The 21,415-nt window shown below is 47.1% G+C and overlaps 1 protein-coding gene across 11 annotated transcripts in view; it reads right to left on the bottom strand.

The window, feature by feature from the left end:
* The window catches only part of GULP1 (GULP PTB domain containing engulfment adaptor 1), a 369,257-nt gene extending 348,269 nt beyond the window's left edge, over positions 1 to 20,988 (bottom strand). For 6 of the 11 annotated variants that reach the window (XM_075933780.1, XM_075933782.1, XM_075933781.1 and 3 more), the window contains exon 1: positions 20,598 to 20,984. The gene's annotated coding sequence lies outside the window, so the exon portion shown is untranslated. Of the gene's footprint in view, positions 1 to 20,597 lie in introns of all 11 variants that reach the window. The other 5 variants (XM_075933776.1, XM_075933777.1, XM_075933787.1 and 2 more) reach the window with 4 other exon arrangements.
* Between the last annotated feature and the right edge of the window lie 427 nt (positions 20,989 to 21,415).

The following is a 21,415-nucleotide window of genomic DNA, read 5'->3' as shown; positions in this document are numbered from 1 at the left end:
AACATCAGAGTTACAAACACACCTCATTTAGAACTGGGAGTACACAATCAGGCAACATCAGAGACAAAAAAAAGGGAAATACAGTACAGTTCTGTGTTAAATGTTATTTACTGAAAAATAAAGGTTAAAAAAAGGTTTGGTTTGTCAAGGTAAGGAAACTGTGCTAATTTCATTTACATTAAGATGATTAAAATCAGTATTTATTTTCTACATAGTAAAATTTCAAAACTATATTAAGTCAATGTTCAGCGTTAACTTGAAAAAAACAACCATAAAGTTTTGTTTAGAGTTATGAACAACCTCTCTCCCCAAGAGGTTCATAACTCTGAGAGTTTACTATATATAGTTCCACATGGGAGCGAACACAGCGCTGCAGGAACTATGAACAGTGGGGGATGACTGGGTAAATTCACTTGGGTTGTAACACATGCAGAAAGGTATCACTGCCTAGAGAAGCTCACATATACTAGTTCAAACTGGATTCTCCAGAGACAGAGCACACAAGGAAAGGACTTTGGGATAAATAATCTGAGTTTAAACTAATTCAGGGTTTTCTTTCTGCTCTAGAAATTGGACAGGAGCCTCTGCCTTAAAGGGGACCCAAATCCTTTTTGAAGGTAAGCAGAGAGGTGCAGGTCTCTGCTAGGGATGCTAGCATATAGCCATTTAAATGATAAACCGGGGTTTATTGGTTAATCCAAACAAATACAACACACCATCCGCACTCCTAGCCAGGCCGCCTATGCCGCCAGCCCCTCATGGCCACCAGCCCCCCTCAGTCAGTTCCCTCCATTAACACATTGTTCAGAATCATACAGATATTACTTGATTCCTCTACTCCCTGGCTTCCACAAAGGTTATCAGGCATTCGGTTTTCAACCAGTACACCCAGTCAAAAAGAGACCCTAGCGGCTCTTGACAGCTGTTAAAAGTTCAGTCAGTGGTGCAGAGAGGCTAACACAGGCTCCTTGCATATCCTGGATCCATGCAGCTCTCAAAAACAGCCAGCAAATTCCTGTGGCACTACCCAGAGCACCTGCTGCGTGGTTCCCACTGGCCAGGAATTGAGACCAATGGCAGTTGCCAGAACAGCATCTGCAACTAGAGGTGACATTTGTGGCTGGAGGCAGAGAGCACAGAGCTGCCTGGCTGCACCTCTATCTAGGGGCTGCAGGAGAACCCAGATCGTTTCTGGGAATCATCTGAGGTAAACATTGCCTACACCTCCCTTGCACCCCCACATCCTGCCCCAGTCCTGAGTCCCATCCTGTATTCCAAACCCTTTGGCTGCAGCCTGGAGCCCACACTTGCATCCCAATCTCCTTATTCCCAGCCTCACCTCTGAGCCCTCACCCGTTCACACAGTATGACCCCGTACCTCAGACCTCAGTCCTCTCCTGTATCTAGCCTTCCTCTCCCAGATCCCACACCTTAAAACCCTTGGCCCCTGCTTTAAGCCTCTTCACACTGCAAATCCCAGGGTATGTCTACACTACCCCACTAGTTCGAACTAGCGGGGTAATGTAGGCAAACCGCACTTGCAAATGAAGCCCGGGATTTGAATTTCCCGGGCTTCATTTGCATAAGCGGGGAGCCGCCATTTTTAAAACCCCGCTGGTTCGAACCCCGTGCAGCGCGGCTACACGGGGCACAAACTAGGTAGTTCGAACTAGGCTTCCTAGTTCGAACTACCGTTACTCCTCATTCCACGAGGAGTAACGGTAGTTCGAACTAGGAAGCCTAGTTCGAACTACCTAGTTCGTGCCCCGTGTAGCCGCGCTGCACGGGGTTCGAACCAGCGGGGTTTTAAAAATGGCGGCTCCCCGCTTATGCAAATGAAGCCCGGGAAATTCAAATCCCGGGCTTCATTTGCAAGTGCGGTATGCCTACATTACCCTCCTAGTTCGAACTAGGAGGGTAGTGTAGACATACTCCCACAGCTTCACTCCCAACCCAGAGCTCCTTCTCACACCCCAAACTTCTCTTTTCCAGGCTCTACCCCATCATCAGCATCCCTTGCTAGAGACCTCACCCTCTTGTTACTCCAACTCCCTGCACCCACCCAATAAGAATGAACGGGGGGGGGGGGAGAAGGGAAGCAAGCAATGGAATGAGGGGAATGGAATAAGCAGAGGCAAGGGTGTTCTGTTTTCTGCACTCAGAAAATTGGCAACTCTACTTCCTACTTGCTCTAGAGAGTACCTCTTTTGCAAGGCCTGAACTTCATGTGAGCTCCTCTGCCCCCTCCCACTCCTCAAAGGTGCAGTCCGCCCTCTATATGGATACTGACAGGATCATGGTCCTTAAGAAAAGTCAAGTCATTTGAGATCTGAGAGGTTCTCATGGTTTTGTGTGTATGTGTGTTTTACTTCACTAAAATCAGTCCTGCTGTCCCAAACCCATTTTGAGAAAGCTACTAGCCGGCACTCCAGTTTGTTTATCCTAAGGCTCCATAGCCACAGAGCCTTGCAGCTCTCACTGGCCACCACTTCCTGCGACTCTCCTTGGCTGTAAACGGCGAACCGGAGCCCCAGTGAATCCCAGTGCCTGCCTTTAGATAAACACACTGGAGTGGCCCACTATGAATAACACTGAACAAGAGAAATACTATAACGAAGTTTCTGACAGTGTACAGTACTTTAAGAAAGCACTGGCAAAGACCTTTTAAAAGAAGACAAAGCAACATCACCCAGAGCACATAAATACTATTTATCCCTATTTAAGAATCACTTAATCAACTGCAAGTATCTTAATTAAACAGAATTGTCATCCTTGTTAAGCAGCCATCATTGCTATTATCACTGGATTTAATTCAGTTCACTGGAAGATATCCTATGTAAGTGTGTCCCAATTAAGTGGAATGTGATGTGTAGGAATGGATTGAATTATGAGGAACAGTACATCCTTGTACACAGGATTAAGACTATGGTAATAAGAGGAAGGTTTAAATTATGTTAATCTTAAATCAGCTTAGATGCTTAAGTATGTGCGGCAATGCAGCCTGATATGTGGTGGCAGAAAATTAAACTAGTTGAACAATTAATGTGGGCTGAAAGTGAAAGAACAAATCTTACTATGTGTCTTACTACAGACTACAGGTACATATTTTAGAAATATACATTTGTCTGTCTAGCCATCTATCAGTCTGTTTGCTCAAGAACTCCTCCTAAATGGTAAGATCTAGTACCACCAAATTTGGTACGCAGCTTCCTCTTTATCATAATTCAATAAGCAAGGTCAGTGTTTGGTTGTGCCAGGATAACGGGATGTGTGCAGAATGCAACTGTTTCATATCAAACGAAAAGGGAGGTGTGTGATAGCAGGGACTGTTATACTCACGCATGACCACAGAGGCAGCAAGCACAGTGGACAGTTATACTCACAAATGACCACAGGAACAGCATGCACCCCAGTGAGCAGTCACTGGCTGACAACAAGGACCCCGCCACCTCAGCTTGCCCCAAGGAGCAGCTGCCAGCCACCAAGAGGCGCCTACCACCGCTGGGCGTATTGACCCCTGAGCCAGCTACAGGGAGAGGCCAGTGGGTGGGGTGTGTGCTCCTGTTCCGCCTTCTTCCCCCCGCATTAGGGAGAAGCTGGCGGGTGGGATGCACGTGCCCCCACACCTCCGGCCAGCCTTGGGGAGAGGCTGGCAGGTGGGATATGCAATCCTTCCCACCCTGGGCCAGCCCCAGGGCAATTCTGGCTGCACGGCCCCCATCCCTGCCCTGGGCTAGTCCCAGGGAGACTCCAGTGGGCAGGGTGTGAGGCCCCCTCCCCTGGCCAGAACTGGCCGGGGAAAAGCCGGCAAGTGGGATCCCCCTCCTCTCCAGGCTAGTCCAGCATATTGGTTGCACAGTATTCCCAGTCTGGGTTGGTCCCAGGGAGAAGCTGGTGGGTGGTATACACAGCCCTACAGGGCTCTAAGGGGTGGGGTCTGGCACTGGGAAGCTCTGAGGCAGGCACTGGGGTTCTCTGGAGGCTGGGGCTTTTGGCAGACTTTTGTATATTTTATATAAGTGACCCCTTTTCAGAGACTAGGCCCTGTTGTACTAGACACTGTCCACACATGTATAATAGCAGAGACTACCTTTCCCAACCTTCCCTCTGGCAAGCGGCTACAGCCAACCTTTCCCAGCATCCGTACTCAACGTAAGAACATAACGGCCATGGTGGGTCAGAACACAGGTCCATCTAGACCAGTATCCTGTCTGCTGACAGTGGCCAATACCAGATGCCCCAGAGAGAGGATCCCAACAGTAATCCTCATGTGATCCCTTCCCTGTCACCCACCTCCAGAGAAATAGAAGCTAGGGATACCATTCCTATCCATCCTGGCTAATAGCTGTCAATGGACCTAACCTCCATGAATCTATCTATCTCTTTTTTGAACCCTGTTAAAGTTCTAGCCTTCACCACATCCTCTGGCAAGGAGTTCCACAGATTGAATGTGTGCTGAGTGAAGAAAAATGTCCTTTTGTTTTAAACCTGCTACCTATTAATTTCATTTGGTGACCTCCAGTTAGCAAATAAGGGCATGAGAAAATGCTAACTTCTCCTTGTTGCTTTCCCTTTATCTCTGTCTTCTCTGGACAGAACCTCACATAGCTAGCCAATATCCACTCCCTAGGCATGCTAGACAATTGGCAAGCTGCTTTGTGATCCAGGATGAGTCACAAAGGAAGAAAACAGAGAAACCTCCTTTTTCTGAACATCAGTATGAAAGAAGCTAACTGTTCTCTTCAGACCATTCTAGACAAACTCTAGGAGAATTTTGCAGTTTTGTTAATGTTCAAATCCATTTATACATGTTCATTAGGTATTTTTTAAACAGGTTACTAGTTATGGAATTTATGTTCCCTCCAATAATATCAGCTTTTTTACTCTCTGTCTTTTGTGGCTCTGCATGACTATATCTGGCCATTACAGGGACATATCATTACTTCATGAAGCACAGTTAATGCTTAACTCATATGTCGCCTACAACTGAATATCTGTAACTTTGGGTACAGAACAAGGAATCTCCCTAAACATTTTTTCATCAGAGGTTCAACTGTGCTTCTTGTAATTAGGGATGTGAATGAGCAACCAGTTAATAAGCATCACCCTTACAGGGTAATGCTTACCAGGTACCGGTTAACCAGTTCCCCAGGGGCAGCCCCCCATCTGCAGCCAGCTGTGGGTTGAGGGCTGCTCTACCCCCATGCATAGTCATCTGCCAGCAACTTGACCCACACAGCTGGTGGCTGGGGCTGGCAGCCACCAGCGAACCTCACACAGGGCTGGGAGCAGGAGCACCCTGGTCTGCGGATGCTTCTGCCAAGCTGGAGCAGTCCTCCCACCCAGGATCCCACTTAGTTGGCTAACATTAGGTTAACCAAACATTTAACTGATTAACTAATTAAATGGGATTTATATTCCTACCTGTAATACTTTAAAGAAGCTAGCTATACAGTACTTTGGGTAGCAGCTGGTACATGTTATCTTGCTCTGTACACGTAACTGTCTTAAAGCTAATGAAATGTGATAGCATTTGAGATTTTATTGGCCAAAGGGGGGTTCTGAATAATGAAGGGATAGGGTCAAAGTGACTCATTATCCAATATGTTTTCCGAAGATGCTGTGCAACACTGTTTCTAAGTTCAAATTTCTTTACTTGCATAACCTAATCATCCAATGACATCAGCTCTCTGAGTTTTCTGCATCTCACGGTGTAATTTTGACAAGTAAAAGCCAAAGTTAAACCAAAACAATTACAAAAACAATGAGTAATCCTTTGGCACCGTAGGGTATGTCTACACTACAAAGTTAGTTCGAAGTAACGGATGTTAGTTCGAACTAACTTTCATAGGCGCTACACTAGCGCTCCGTTAGTTCGAACTTAATTCGAACTAACGGAGTGCTTAGTTCGAACTAGGTAAACCTCATTTTACGAGGATTAAGCCTAGTTCGAACTAGCTAGTTCGAATTAAGGGCTGTGTAGACCCTTAATTCGAACTGGTGGGAGGCTAGCCCTTCCCAGCTTGCCCTGGTGGCCACTCTGGCCAACACCAGGCAAACTTGTCTGCCCCCCTCCCGGCTCCAGAGCCCTTAAAGGGCCACGGTCTGGCTACACAGTTTGTGCCAGTTGCAAGGCTGCCAGCACCCAGCCAGCAGACCCTGAACCTGCCACAACATGAGCCAGCCACCCGAGGACACCCAGCCCTCCACTGCTCCCCAGGACCAGCCTGGCGGCTCCCAGAAGCCTGCCCGGGGACGCAAGAGGCGGGCACCCGCTTGGTCAAGTGCGGAGATCGTGAACCTCATCGAGGTTTGGGGGGAAGCCTCCAATGTCCACAATCTCCGCACTAGCCACAGGAACGCGGCTGTCTACGGCCGCATGGCTGCCAGCCTGGCCGCCAGGGGCCACCAGCGCAGCCGGGAGCAGGTGCGCTGCAAGGTCAAAGACCTGCGGCAGTCCTACTCCTGGGCCTGCCTGCCAGGGGCCGACCCGGAGGCGTGCCGCCACTTCCACGCCCTGGACCGCCCCCCGGGACGTGATAGACCCCGGGGCAGAGGGACCGCTCCAGGAGATGGAGGAGGAGCAGGAGGGCTCCGAGAGCCAGGAGCCTGCCGGCAGCCTGCCCAGGACCTGGGACCCCCGAGGCACCCCACAGAGCCGCTCGCCTGTGTCATCCGAGGCCGGGGAGGCGTCCACCTGTGAGTACCATCATGCTCCCCTTATGTGTACGGGGGGCTGGGGCGAGAGGGAGCCCCGGGACTGTGCGCCTGGGCCTTGCCCACCACAGAGCAGCAGCTGGGGATCCTGCAGGGGCCCTGGCCTTGCAGAGGGGAGCTGGGTTTCACACACCTGGGCCCCTGGGGTAATTGACCGCTGGTCTTGTTGCACCACAGCCGCAGCACCTGGGCCTGCAGGGCGCACCACACCGCCTGCAGCAGCTGCCCGTGCCCGGGCAAGCAGGAGAGCCAGGAATGAGGAGGAGTACCAGAGGCGGCACCTCCGGTTCCTGGATCACCAGCTCCACACCCAGGACCACTAGGTCCAGGAGGACCTGAGGCTGAGCCGGAGGAGTTTGGAGGCCCTGGAGGAGCAGGGCCGTGCCCTGCGAGGCCACCTCCAGAGCCTGCTCGACCGCTTCCCAATTCCTCCTGCTCCTGCTTCTGCTCTCCCTGCTGCTCCCCCTGCTCCTTCTGCTCCCCCTGCTGCTCCCCCTGCTCCTCCTGCTCCCCCTCCTGCTCCCGCTCTTGCTTCCTCCACACCCGCCGTCCCTCCTGCCCCCCCCTCCACAACCATTCCCCACCGACGCCCCCGGACCCTCAGTGTGGCGAGACGGGAGAGGCAGCCAGACTCCCACCCCTGAGCTTTCCTTTCCCTTCCTCCCTTCCCTCCCCTTCCAGCTCCCTCGTCCCAGGTTTCCCCCTCCCCTCTCCCACCCTCATTCCTCCCTTCCCCCACCCCAGTTATGTGAAGTAAACAGATGTTTTTGTTTGAAAAACGGATGTCTTTATTTTACAGTAGGTAGGGAGGGGAAGGGGGGTAGGGTGGAAGGAGGCCCCAGTGGGGCATGCAAGGGAGAGGTCAGTCCTCCTCCTCCACCTGGAAGCTCTCCCACAGGGCTTCCCGGATCCGGACGGCACCCCGTTGGGCTTCCCGGATGGCGGCGGTGCGGCGCTGACCGTAGTGTCCAGCCATGCGGTCAGCCTCAGCCATCCAGGCTGGCAGGAAAGCCTCCCCCTTTCGCTCACACAAATTGTGGAGCACACAACACGCTGCCACCACAGGAGGGATGCTGTGCTCGGCCAGGTCCAGACGGGTGAGGAGGCATCGAAAGCGGGCTTTCAGTCGCCCAAAGGCCCCCAACACCACATTGCGGGCCCTGGTCAGCCTGGCATTGAAGGCCTGGCGGGAGGGATTGAGGTGCCCCATGCAGGGCTTCATCAGCCACGGCTGCAGTGGGTAGGCGGCATCCCCCACCAGGCACACGGGCATGTCCACGTCCCCGACCCTGATGTGGCGGTCGGGGAAGAAGGTCCCGTCCTGCAGCCGCTGGCACACGGAGTAGTTGCGGTACACCCGGGCGTCATGTGCTTTGCCGGACCAGCCCACATTATTGTCCGTGAACTGGCCCCGGTGGTCACACACGGCCTGCAGGATCACGGAGAAGTACCCCTTGCGGTTCACATAACGGTACGCCTGGTGTTCCGGGGCATGGATGGGGATGTGCGTCCCGTCGATTGCCCCCCCATGGGGAAGCCGAGGGCGCCGAATCCCCGGATGACGGCGTCCGGGTCGGCGAGGCGGACCACCCTGTGGAGCAGCACCCGGTTGATGGCCCTGACCACCTGCAGAGAGAGACACAGCAAAGCGCCAATCAGTGGGGCGCCCGGGTGGCTGGGAGCATTCGTGCCCTGGCAGTGCCCCGTGCCCCACTCCCAGAAGCAACCCTCCTAGCGGCGTGTAGTACGGCCGGGACAGACCGACCCCTCCGGTGCGGGGCGCTTTCGCCTCCTCCCGCCCCCCCCCTTTGTCCTTGGGGCGGCCCATCCCCTCCTCGCAGCCTCCCTCGCCCCCGGCTCGGTGGCCGACGAGTGCTATACCTGCATGAGCATTGCTCCGACGGTGGATCTCCCCATGCCGAACTGGTTCCCGACGGATCGGTAGCTGTCCGGCGTGGAGAGCTTCCAGAGGGCGATGGCCACCCGCTTCTGGAGGGGGATGGCGGGCCTCATCCGAGTGTCCCTTCTGCGCAGGGCAGGGGCGAGCCACTCGCAGAGCTCCAGGAAGGTGTCCCTCCTCATCCTGAAGTTCTGGGTCCACTGTCGGTCCTCCTAGCACTCCAGGACGATGCGGTCCCACCAGTCGGTGCTGGTGTCCAGACGCCAGATGCGGCGGGGCACGCTGGTGCCGGGGCGCCGCCGCGGCTCCTCCACGGCCCCCAGGGCGGCCAGGCGGAGAGGCAGGGGGCTGACGTGCACCAGGAGGTGCCAGGCACCCTTGAGCCATTGGTGGCAGGCTTGCAGCAGCAAGTCCAGAAAGTGCACCAGAAGGTGCAGGGCGAGCTCTGGCTCCATGTTGCCACCTGCGGCGGCCCCCCCGAAGGGAAGCACCAACACAGATGGGCACAGAGACCAACGCTTTGCTGTCCCTCGGTGAGGTTGGCAAGGAAGCAGGAAAAGCTGAGAACCGGCTGTCCGGCGGGGGTCCCTTTAAGCTCGAGCCTCAGATAGCCTCAGACAGCAGCCACACAAAGCAACTACTGACCTGATGTCCTGCCAGAACCGGTTTCAGCCGCCCTTAAATGCCCCCCTGTGTCCAATCAGTGTGGACGCGCTAGTTCGAATTAGCAAAACGCTAATTCAAACTAATTTTTAGTTCTAGACGGTTTAGTTCGAATTAGCTTAGTTCAAATTAACTAATTCGAACTAAGTTAGTTCGAATTAGCGCTGTAGTGTAGACGTAACCTTAGAGATTAACAAAAATATATTTGGTGTCACGCGCTTTCATGAGCAAAAACTCCCTTCTTCAGATGAGCTGAAAGAAGTAGGTTTTGCCCACGAAAGCTCATAACACTACAGGTTGCACCTCCCAAAACCAGAATTCTCTGGTCCCGCAACATCCGTGGTCTGACAGGACCACAGATGTTCTTGGATCAGAGAACCCCAGTAGCCTAGAGGCAGGAAGGCAATCCAGGAGGGGCTGGGTTGAAGCAGCAGGACTGGGCAGATGCTGGTGGCAGTCTCCGACAGCCTGCAGGATTGGGACTGGGTTGGGACAGCTCCCAGCAGCATAGGACTGGGCCAGCAACATCCTGTGGCAGTGCAGGGCCAGGGACAGAGCCTCAGACAGCTAGTGGAAGTGGGGACAGAGCCTGCAAGCTGCCGTGGGGCTGGGATGGGAGCCCAAGCCCCTGGCAGCCCGGCCAGGGCTAGGGCCAGCCCCTGGCAGCCCGTGGTAGTGCAGGGCTGGAACCTGTGGTAGCATTGGCTGTTAGACAAAGTGTATATCCTTTAATAGCTAGGTGCTACTGAGCAAGTCATGAATGCAATTTCAACTGCAGTTCAAATCTCCATCACGATACAGGTCTTCGTCGCTAATCTTTGTACCGGTATTTTTCCCACAGTTCTCCACAAAAATACAGAGTTTTATTCTTCTGTATCATCAGTAAGGCTTGAAGACAAATAGTCTAGTTTGCCCCATTGTTCCTCATGGAGTTTCTCATTTGCCTCTCTAACTTCACTGGTGCTTCTCTTTAGGCTTGGAAAGTTCCCAAGTCTGTTTTCTAAGCCAGGTTGGTTTCTGAAATATGCCCTTTTGTGACCAATTACAGTTTCCAAGATTTGGGGAACAGCTTTTGTCCTGGAGTCACCATTACAAGTGGGACAGCACTTATGCGAGCCCCCATAGCTAAGCAAGGAAAGTCTGGCAGGATTAAGAAACTGAGAAATTACAGAGGGGTTATATTAGAAGGTGAGCAGGTTATACTTTAATGGTGGCTCCAACATTTCTAAGTGACTTTGTGAAAAAAAGAATGAGCATTCTGCTCACTTCCTAATAAGTGTTGAGTTCCACATCTCCACCTAAATTCCCTTTAAGCTATGCAGCCACGCAGCTGCCTATTTAGCGCCATGCAGGAGCTCAAGGTCCCCACCCAGGGACCCACTATAGCAAGGGGAGAAACAGTCTGAACCCAACGCCTCTTCCCCAAGCCTCAGAGTCCTTCCATAGCTAGGGTGGCCCAGACTCTGCCATGATGCCAGGATCTGCTACAGGTCAACCTTCCCCCAGCTCCAACTGGAACCTGTGGTCTCAGCCCTGGAGCTGTCACACCGGAGAAAGGTGCCTTTTCCTCCCAGCACAGGTGCTGCTGCAAGGAAAGAGAGCTAAGGGGAACTCCTCTCTCCTCACAATAGCCTCAGAACACCTTCCTTCACCCTAAATCCCTCTGTCCAGCCCCACACTATAGCCTGCATCCCCAGCCAGAGCCCTCACACTCCAATCCTCTGTCCTAGCCCTGAGCCCCTCATCCCCAGCCCCACCCCAGAGCCCTCCTACCCTTGCACCTCAACCCGCTGCCCCAGAGTCCCATCCCACACTCAGAACCCCTTGGCCCAATCCCTCCCACATTAAATTTGTTATGCAGGTAATGTGTCTCAAAAAAAATATCAGAGGGAATAGTTATCCCCAGCCAATCTTCAATTTCCTTTTACCAGCAGAAAACACAATTCTTTTAAGTTAATGTATAAATCACCCAAATAAATAATATCCAATTAATTAATACTTGAATAATAGTACAGGTTGAATCTCTCTAGTCCGGAAGTCTATAGTCCAGAAACATCCATGGTCCAGCATGATTTTTAGTTAGCCGGATGTCCACTTATGAGTGTGGCCAAGTTTCCCACAGTCCCATAAAGTTTGTTTACAGCCACCAGTCCTGGCTCTCAATGTTCTATGCAGAGTTTTATCCCTAATTTACCCCTAAAGGTCTTCTAAGAGCCCAGCAAGCAGTGGAAGTGTTGACAATGCTGCTGAACCATTTGCTAATGGCTTGGCAAAATCTGTGGTTCAGCACTGGTCTGGTTCCAAAGGTGCCAGATTAGAAAGATTCAACCTGTAGTAACAAGCAATTCAACTACAAAAATGTGGGGAATGCATGTGTACTGGAATTTTACATGCAATGTTTCACCCATTTGGAGGACTGATCTTGAAATTCTCTCTTAAAACATTAAAATGATGCACTCTGATATTGTGATATATTGCATTTTCACAGCACAACACATGGCAGAAGCAGTTATCCAGCAACCAATTAACTGCAATTACTGTATGGTACAGAGAGATAAGAGCATTAGTATCAGGTCCAGCTGCAAAATTTGCTGAAGAAATGTCTTTCCCCCATCCTAAATTTATTTGCTCTACATGATAAATTGGATATTAATGATGCAGTACAGCATACAAAATCAGCATTGCAATTTGTAGACTGCTCCCTTCAAGAGAGATCATGACTAAAATCAGACGCTAAAGTTCTTTTTGTTTACAAAGCCACAGCACACTCACCTCTAAAGCCTGCACATCTGAAATAGATTAAGGGGCACAGCTCTGGGGTTTCAGTCTCTCAAACTACCTTTTATGTTAGTGAGATATCTCCCTACTCCCATATGTTGACTTGATTAGTCATTCAGTACTGCAGAAAAACATATGGACTTTACCTCCTGCTTCAATATGATTTTAGAATTATTTTAAAATGGATATGATTTGCAATACAAAGAGTCTTTATAATACTCATAAAATTGCCAATGAATAGGACACTTACCTGCTGCTTAGACTGACCACTGGAATGTAAATTGCAGCTAAAGGGCCAAAGTTCTATGCACACTCCACCTCGCAAGGTGGAAGAAAAAGAAGGTATATAGACAATTTTTGAAAACCATCCTATCAAGCACTGAATCTGGATTGATTTCAGCACTCCATTCAACAGGTATATTGCCTTTTAGTTACAACTATCCTACAATCAGCCTACACCTCAAATCAGAATTTAAATACAGATGAAAGTGGAATACTTTAACAATACCTTTGGATTACAAATAAATCTGAAAGCTCACCCACAGTAATACCATACCTTATAATTATTACTGCTAATCTCACAATATTTACTGTTCTTAGAGTTCCAGACCCTGGAATATTATGCTTACTTGAGACTCTCCATCCCTTCTAAAAAAAAAAAAAAAAAAAAAAAAGTATTAGCCTCTGAGGGCTACAAAGAAAAAGCTTGAAAGCTGGAATTGAGGGTACCTTAAAGGTTCAAAGACCAAAAGGCTGCTAAAAACATTTGAAGATTTATTAGTTGCTTTTAATCACAATTTTTAAGCCAGTTTCATGATTTTGGGGATCTGATTTTTCAACTGTTATGGCTGACAATTCTACCCAGGGCAAGTGCAAGAGACATAATGTAACAATGTAGTATGGTACATGAAGGGCTAGGTTTAACAAATGTTAAAAAGATGGCACTGAGGACACACAAATGCTTTGTTTATGAATTCTTACACGTTTGTCATGCACATAGAGTGCACAGAAGACTGCCATATGATTTCAGGAATTACATCTTTTAAACAGAAGCCATTTCTAGGGTGCCTTACAGCAAGAATAATTTTACATTTAAAAAAAAATGTTGCACATTTATTTCAGTGCAGATTTCTACTAAAATAGCAATAGCACAAGAGAGTGTTTAGTTTGGAAAAATGATTTAAAATAATGTAAAAGCAGGAAGTACTCTCTAAAGATGTAGCATTTATTGTAACTTTCAAAGCAATGTAAGACATGATTGCTTGTGTTTTGTCAGCACAAAAAGTCCAATGGTCATGCTGGCCAAATGTGAAACACATTTGCAAAAGAAATCATGACTAATTAAGGCCATGCTGAGGTATTCATTTAAAAAAATATAAGGAATAGGCAATCTCGGTTTTTCGTAAGTGATATTCATATAATGCTACTCATCTTCACTAACTGACCAAAGACTGGTATTAATTTTTGCTCCTTTAAGCCCAGCCTCCTTCAACTAAAATGCTAATTTGAGAGGCTGGAGAATGTTATTAAGAATCCCACTGTTCACTCTGAGCTATTTAACCTTATGTAAAAATAATGTACCACAGAGGAATATGAGTGCATTTTCTTAAATTTTCATGCGATTTTAAGTGTTCTTGAATAGTACTGAATTGACAGCCCAGGAGACTAAATTCATGCATATAGGCACAGTATGGGAAAAGTAGAAGTTTCTCCTGTTACTTAGAAGCAACAATTACACTTAAATCAATAGTGGTATACTGGAAATATGTTTGGCATATTAAGAACTTGCATTAAATTTGAGTATATTTTAAAAAGCTGAAAGAATAAGTACTATTGTAAGTAAAAATACTAGTCCTTTGAGCTATTAAAAAGTACTCTTGAAATTTGTGACTTCACTCTTTTTGCCTAAACAGTTTTATAAGAGTCATAAAACTATATTGCTACTCTAAAAAATGACTATGTAAAATCTGCACTTTCCTATTAAACACATGGGCTATGTCTACACTCGCGGCTGTTAGTGGCATTGCGCAAGAGGGTTTTTCTTGCGCAAGAAGGGGCAGTGTAGACAGCTCTTTCTGGCGCAAGAGCCTCTTCTGCAAAAATGGCGGCTCATTAGGTATGCAAATGAGGCTCGGCGATATTTCACGCTTAGCCTCATTTGCATATTTCTCGCACAAGATGCTGTGAGTATAGACATAGCTATGGTCTCTTTGTGTTTATTTAGAGTTATAGTTGCAGACCTTAGTTACTAAAAATAAATGTTTACTCTATGCTACTCCTGTTAGGCTTGTGGAAAGAACAGAGCTAATACTGAATTAGCTGTGGATTCTCTCTCCATTTGTCACCATTAACAGAACTGTTTACGAAGTTTCAGTCAGTTCTACCTGTGCAAACTCATTGAAGGCAATGGGGTTGCACAGGTGTCACTGTGATGATAATTTGAAGACAGTGGGAATGCACAGATGTAATTGAACCTTGATGAGGTAGGTATGAGATAAAAGAACCCAGTTTGAGTCTCAGAACCCAGGCTGACCATATAAGACTAACTGTTGGGAAAGCATCATTTGTACTTACAAAAAAACTGAAAAGATTTGATACAGAAAGAGACAAACATGGAACCTCAGTTCCATGCACTTTAAAGAACTTCAGGAAATGCAAAACTTTCATCCACTCTTTTTTTTTTAAAGTGTTCTCCCTATAACATTTTTCCTTTATAGAATTAAAATCTGTTGAAGTATTTCATTGTTGTCAACAGGAGATAAGCGTAGGGACTGAGAACATTCCATGAAAATCAAAGAGTTTAAATTTAAGAAAAATGGCAAATGAAATTTAATGTAAATAAATGTAAAGTAATGCACATTGGAAAAATAATCCCAGCTATACGTTCAATACGATGGGGACTAATTCAGCTACAACTACTCAAGAGAGAGATCTTGGAGTCATTGGAGATAGTTTTCTGAAAACATCCACTCAGGGTCAAAAAAGTAAATAGAGTCTTGGGAATCATTTAAAAAGGGATAGAGAATAAGAGAGAGAATATCTTATTACCTCTATATAAAACCATGGTACGCCCATATCTTGAATACTGCGTGCAGATGTGGTCACCTGATCTCAAAAAAAGATATATTGGTATTGGAAAAGGTTCAGAAAAGGGCAACAAAAATGATTAGGGGTTTGGAACAGGTCCCATATGAAGCGAGATTAAAAAGACTTGGACTTTCCAGCTTAGAAAAGAGGAGACCAAGGACGGATATGACAGAGGTCTATAAAACCATGACTGGTGTGGAAAAAATTAATAAGAAAAAGTTATTTGCTTCTTCCCAAAATATAAGAACTAGGGGTCATCAAATGAAATTAATAGGAAGCAGGTTTAAAACAAATAAAAGGAAGTTTTTCTTCACTCAGCACACAGTCAAGCTTTGGAACAGCTTGCCAGAGGATGTGGTGAAGACTAGAACTTTACATGGTTCAAAAAAGAGCTAGATAGATTCATGGAGGTTAGGTCCATCAATGGCTATTAGCCAATATGGGTAGAAATGGTGTCCCTAGCCTCTGTTCGTCTGGAAAATGGGAGACAGGAGAGGGATCACGTATTGTGTTCCCTCCCTCTGGGGCATCTGGTACTGGCCACTGTTAGCTAGATGGACGTATGATCTGACTCAGTATGGCCATTCTTATATTCAAAGTATTTTTTCCAAGATAAACACAACTTTTGACTACTTATCATCCAGTGCAGCTCAGCTCATTTAACCTATGGTCTGCCCTGTTCCAGTCCACATGGGATTGCAATCTTCAGGCAACAACTTCATGACTTACTGACTTACTTCATGACTTACTGGGTATGGATCAACTTCTGAGTTGGGAGAAAACATGCTAAAATCTTTAAAGGAAGTAGTAAACCACTTACGGTGGGAGCTATGCAGAGAATGTTCTTAAGCAGTACTGCTGGTATTATAATAATCTGATTCCCTTGTGTTTATCCACTCAAAAATCAGATTACTATTGAAGGAAAAGAAGGCAAGGTTTATTATTGCGTAATGTATACATTGTTACATCATTTCTGTTCTGAAAGCTCAATTCAGAACTCTTTTGGCGCTCAGGGGATTAGTTGTTTATAAACACAACCTTTAACCTCTGTCATGCATACAATTTAAATTCAGTTCTATAGTGACTGGAAATTGTTTCCATCTGAGCATTTAGTAGCATTTGTGAAATGAATTATATATCAGGTCAGTTCTCAGTGGACTGGTATCCATCGCAAAAATCACGAAAATGTTCACTAATTGGCACCTTAGTTGGAAGTTTTTTTAGCAGAGAAACCAACAACTGAAAGGGTACAGAGGATTAACTAGCTACTTTCTGCTTAAATTGTCCCTCCAGATCAGAACAGAGGTACTTAACACACACCTCATTTTCAAGTTTTCTTTAATTAGCATATCTCATAGTTTTCATTATTTCTTTGCAGTATGCTCATTCAACATGCTATTCATGGATCATCTCTTGGGAAAAAGATCTAGGTCTATAATCAAACAGTACACTGGTGCTATTAATATTTTGACCTCTCAAATATCTTCACACAATTCTTTTGATATTCTCTATTTAGAAACATCTGTATTTAGAACTGTTTGCTTCAAAATACTTTTTTCTTCCATATACAATATACAGTACTACCTTGCACTCTTATACAGGCAGTCCCCGGGTTACGTACAAGATAGGGACTGTAGGTTTGTTCTTAAATTGAATTTGTATGTAAGTCGGAACTGGTACATATTGTAGGGGAAACTCTAGCCAAACATTTCTCCAGAGCTCAGTTTTATTCTCCCACACCTCACTTCCCTCAGTCCTTTATTCTCAAGCTGAGGTGTCTGCTGAGAAAAGCCATTCCACGTCTCCCTGGTCTGCTGGGGGGGGGGGGGCCTAGCTTCGTGTCTCCCTGGTCTGCTGGGGGAAAGCAGCTAGTGCGGGGTTGCCTCACCCCGTTTGTAAGTAGGGATCCGATGTAAGTCGGATCCATGTAACCCGGGGACTGCCTGTACATATATTGATTGTTACCTCTCATTTTTCATTATGTATTTTAACTGTAATGAAGTTTGAAAAAAAATAGAATTTTCAAAAATAAATATTTCAAAATAAATTCTAAGGATTTACACAACAGATGACTGGGTTTTGCAAACCTGTGTTGATGAATTGACTTTAAACTGTACACAAAAGAACTGTAAAGTCTGGGAAAGAGTGCAGAGATGTTGCCATAGGTTGATAAGAACATCGGTGCTTTTAACTGTACAGTATTCAATATTATCCCTTCTATTTAGTTATTCTAAAATAACTACATCAAAATTGGCAGACAGGTTATCACCTGAATTCTTGTCTGAGTGTTGATTACTGCAGTGACCTCATCATTTCTACCAGTATCTGCCTTACCCTCATTAATACTACCTGAGATGCTTCAGTAAAAGTTAACCCTTCATCAAATCCACAGACAGGCCTCCAATTGTTGTCCAAAGTAAGTTTAAGACCCTTGTTTTTATTTCCAACATCCTGCACTACCTGCATCCCGTTAGTCTGTCCAACTCAGACAATTAACTACCCCATTGAGTTCTTTCATCCTGTTACATATCCTTAATCCATGACTCAGGTATGATGTATCTCCACCTTTTCATCCTTCAACTCCCTTTTAAAAGCACAATTCTTCAGAGCCTATAAACAATTAACTCATGCATTTCGTTAACTAATCCATTAAAAGAAAAGATACATACCAAGAAAACAAAACTAACAAATCCTGTACTTAACATCACCACTCACACTGTTCTTCATTGTTCCCTTCCTATGTTTAGATTGTAAATTCTTAATAGTAGAGACCTTATCTTTTTAATCATTTGTAATATTATAACAGGAAAACTGTATTGTTGGTGCTAAACTCAAGCAACAAAATAACTGCTAAATATAAACTTTCCCAATTTACTAGTTAGTTTGGCAGGTAGATTGCTTCCTACAAAAATATTCTGGGTGAAGTTACTTTATCAGTGATATTCATTATAGAAATTTGTCTTTGAAATATCATTGTATCTGTAAGCCTGTTTGACAAGTGTTATTATGACATCATAAGGTAGTTTAGCTTAACCTGAAGGAAAAAATAGGTGAAATGACACATAGCATCATACGATAATCTTTTCTACGGGCACTGCTTTCATAGTTATTCCTATAAAGTGTGTTGATGGCTGATAGTCATTTACATTTACACTATCCTCAGAAGAGAGCATATGTATTTCTATATAAATATATGTACATTCAAAGCATATTTCAGCTCCTCATGTAGACCATCAGTTCCGCCCACTACTGGCATCCTTTCAGAGTCAGTCAGACTTCTGAACATGTTCTCAGTTACTTCAATACACAGAAGACTTTTTAGAAGCTTACATTCTAGAATCCATCTATAAGTATTATTTTCCAATTAAATGAAAGATGTAGTGATAGTTTAAGACAACTGAATGATTCAAAATAAAGCAGCAATGAGTTAGAGTATCAGCATTATGGGGTTATTTTTTAAATATTAAGGATCAGTCAAAGTAATTGAATATCTTTTATGTAAAGTATTCAAGACTACAATTAACCTTTACTGGCCTTTAACTGACTGTCATTAGCCTGGGTATAAAAATAAATACTATGTCTCCTCAGTATTCTCATTTATTAATAAATCTGCATTGACGACCCAAAACGAATTGCTATTGTTCATTAGCTGACTAATGCCAATCATGCTAATGAGATTAAAGCAATGACACAGAAATTATATTGTTTTAGAAGTGTCATAAAAATCACTGTCCTCTGAGTTTCAAACACTTGTAGAAATTTTTCTGTCCTCTTTCCTCTCCCTCACCAATTTTGGGCTTGAAATTTATACTCAAATATTAGTATCAGTTTTCACATTCCTTTCCAATTGACAAGCCCCATTTTATGGGGTTAAAATTAACTCATGTTTTTTTGTTTGGCTATGGACAGAAAAATCTTCCTCTGAAAAACAGTGTGTTCATTAGCGTCTGCAGTTATGTCAGCTCACTTCCAAAACATAATCACTATGGGTAAGCCAGGAGAAGAAAAACAAAACATTATAGGAGAAAACACAGAGAAAATGGCTTTACTATCCTTTTAAAATTTTTCACTAGACTATAAAGTGTTTGTTTTGGAACTAGTTATTTAGAATTCAGAAGAAGTTTCCCTAACATATCTCAAGTCAAATGTAGGTTCTGAAATTCTTGAAAAAGTCCCTAACATTTCAAAGTTGGGGAAGAACAACAAGCTGTATTTACCTTAAGTTTTAAAGCAAATATAGTCATTCTAATAAATATTAGAAAAAACCTGAGAGATTGCATTTGGGCATATTCCTGCATTTTATAGGGGATATAAATTTCAGAAGCATATGCAAACTAAAAATGACTGAGGACTTTCTGTCACCTCCTGAAGGCCTTGCTGAGTGAAAATTAATTCCAGCACCAGTTTACTTTCTAAGTAACCACACTGGGAAATACTGTGATTCGATCTAGTGATACAATTCAGTATTGATGCAAATGAGTATGCAAGAAAGGGTTATTTCCTTGGTATCATTAGAAAAGTCTTCCACACAAAAAGTATTGTACTCAGTATTCTAAGATTCAGACATTCATGCCAGGTTCCATCAATCCTTTTTCTGTTTCCTAAATGTAGCGCAACAAATGTCAATTCTCCCTTCCCGAATCCCTTCCTCACTCACTCTCGCTTTCTGGGGGGGCAGGGAGGGGAAATCAGTACACCTTAAAACACGGTGTGATTTGCAATCACTGCTAACCCACCCACCCGGGACGCCCACGAGTGGGAAAGTGCGTAGGTCGCCACATCTGTTTTAGATGTGTTTTGGGGGGAGTGAGGGATGCGTGACCGGAGCACAGTACAGCTGGGAAATCCGAAGCCGGGTTGTTGTCCCATCCCCGGTCTGTAAGCAGGGCTCAGTGCAACTTCTCTGTGACCACGCAGTGGACGGCCTCGCGTTTCCCCCTCCCGGACACAGCGCGGCAGCGACCGCAGCGCGAAGCAAAGAAGTGCGCCGCGAGCGGCGGTGGGAAGGCTGCAGGGCTCGTGGCTGGGTGCCCCCCGCAGCCAGGCGGAGGGGAAGCAGCCCCCGGCCACCTCGCGCTCACGCACCCCAAAGTTTCCCCGCGACGCCGAGGCTGCCCCGCGCCACAGTGGGACCCGCGCGCTCGCCGCCTCCCCCCGCAGCAGTGCGGCGGCTCAGCAGCCTGCCCCGTCCCTCGCCCCCACCGCATCCCCACGAGCAGCCCGCGCCCCCCGGCCTGCTCCTGGCGGGCGCCCCGGGCCCTGCCTGCGGAGACCCGCGCTCCGCGGGCTGTCTCGCCCGGCCAGCGCTGCGCAGGGATGGAGGCGCCGCCGCCAGCGCCGAAAAGTCCTCGCGGGGCATCAAACTCCAGCAGACTTGCCGGGGAGTTTGGCTGGAGCGGGCGCCGCTCCCTCCGCGCCAGCCGCCCCCGGGAGTGGGAGGGCGCGCGGGTACCTTGCGAAGGGACGGCGGGCAGCAGCCCCAGCGAGACACCCCGAAGCGGCTCCGCGAGCGTCCGCCGCAGCCTCGGCTCCCGGCTCCGCCAGCGAGAAAGTTTCCTGACGTCAGGCCGGGCTTCCTCCCACCATGGAGCTGGCGCTTCGCTGCTCCCGGGCTCCCTCTGCCTCGCGCCGCCTCGCTACAGCGGGAGGTGGCCGGGCTCATTGGCAGTCGGAGCGCGTTCGCGCTGCCCCGCCCGCGCGCTCCCTTGCTCCGCGCCCCGCCAGGCCCAGGGCATTTTCTCCCTCCCCCCGCCCCGGCTGGGTGAGCAGGGGGAGGGGGAGTCCTCGCGTCTTCCCACAGCAGCTGCGCTCCTCGAAAGACCTTGCTGTGGAGACACAAGGGCCAGCCCAGGGCTGGACCGTGGCTACCGCGTGGGAAAGAGCGTGGCAGAGCTAGCGGACGGAGCAACATGTCTCAGCAACCCCATAGCGACTCTGCAGGTGCAAGGGTAGTTCCTGGAGAGACCTGCCAGGAGGGATGCGGTTTCTGGGGTAAGAGGCACTAGGCACCACCTCCTTAGGGGCCCCTGCCTGAAGTCTTGTGGTGGTGTAAGTGATATGAGCATGGGTCTCACCAAAGAGCACATCTATACCTACAGATGGGGAGAAGCAGGTTTACTCCTCAGGTAGTTTGTGAGGTGCCTCCTCCTTCCAAAGACCTTTTGCCACTGCTGCTAATGTGGGTCTGGACTGCTGGTCTCCAGGGAACATTGCCACACATCTGCATATAACCGGGATGGCAACTACTATCTTGCTGCTTGTAAAAGGTTT

This window comes from Pelodiscus sinensis, chromosome 7 (assembly GCF_049634645.1).
Source record: "Pelodiscus sinensis isolate JC-2024 chromosome 7, ASM4963464v1, whole genome shotgun sequence".
NCBI lineage: Eukaryota > Metazoa > Chordata > Testudines > Trionychidae > Pelodiscus > Pelodiscus sinensis.
This window is presented reverse-complemented; position numbering and strand designations above follow the sequence as displayed.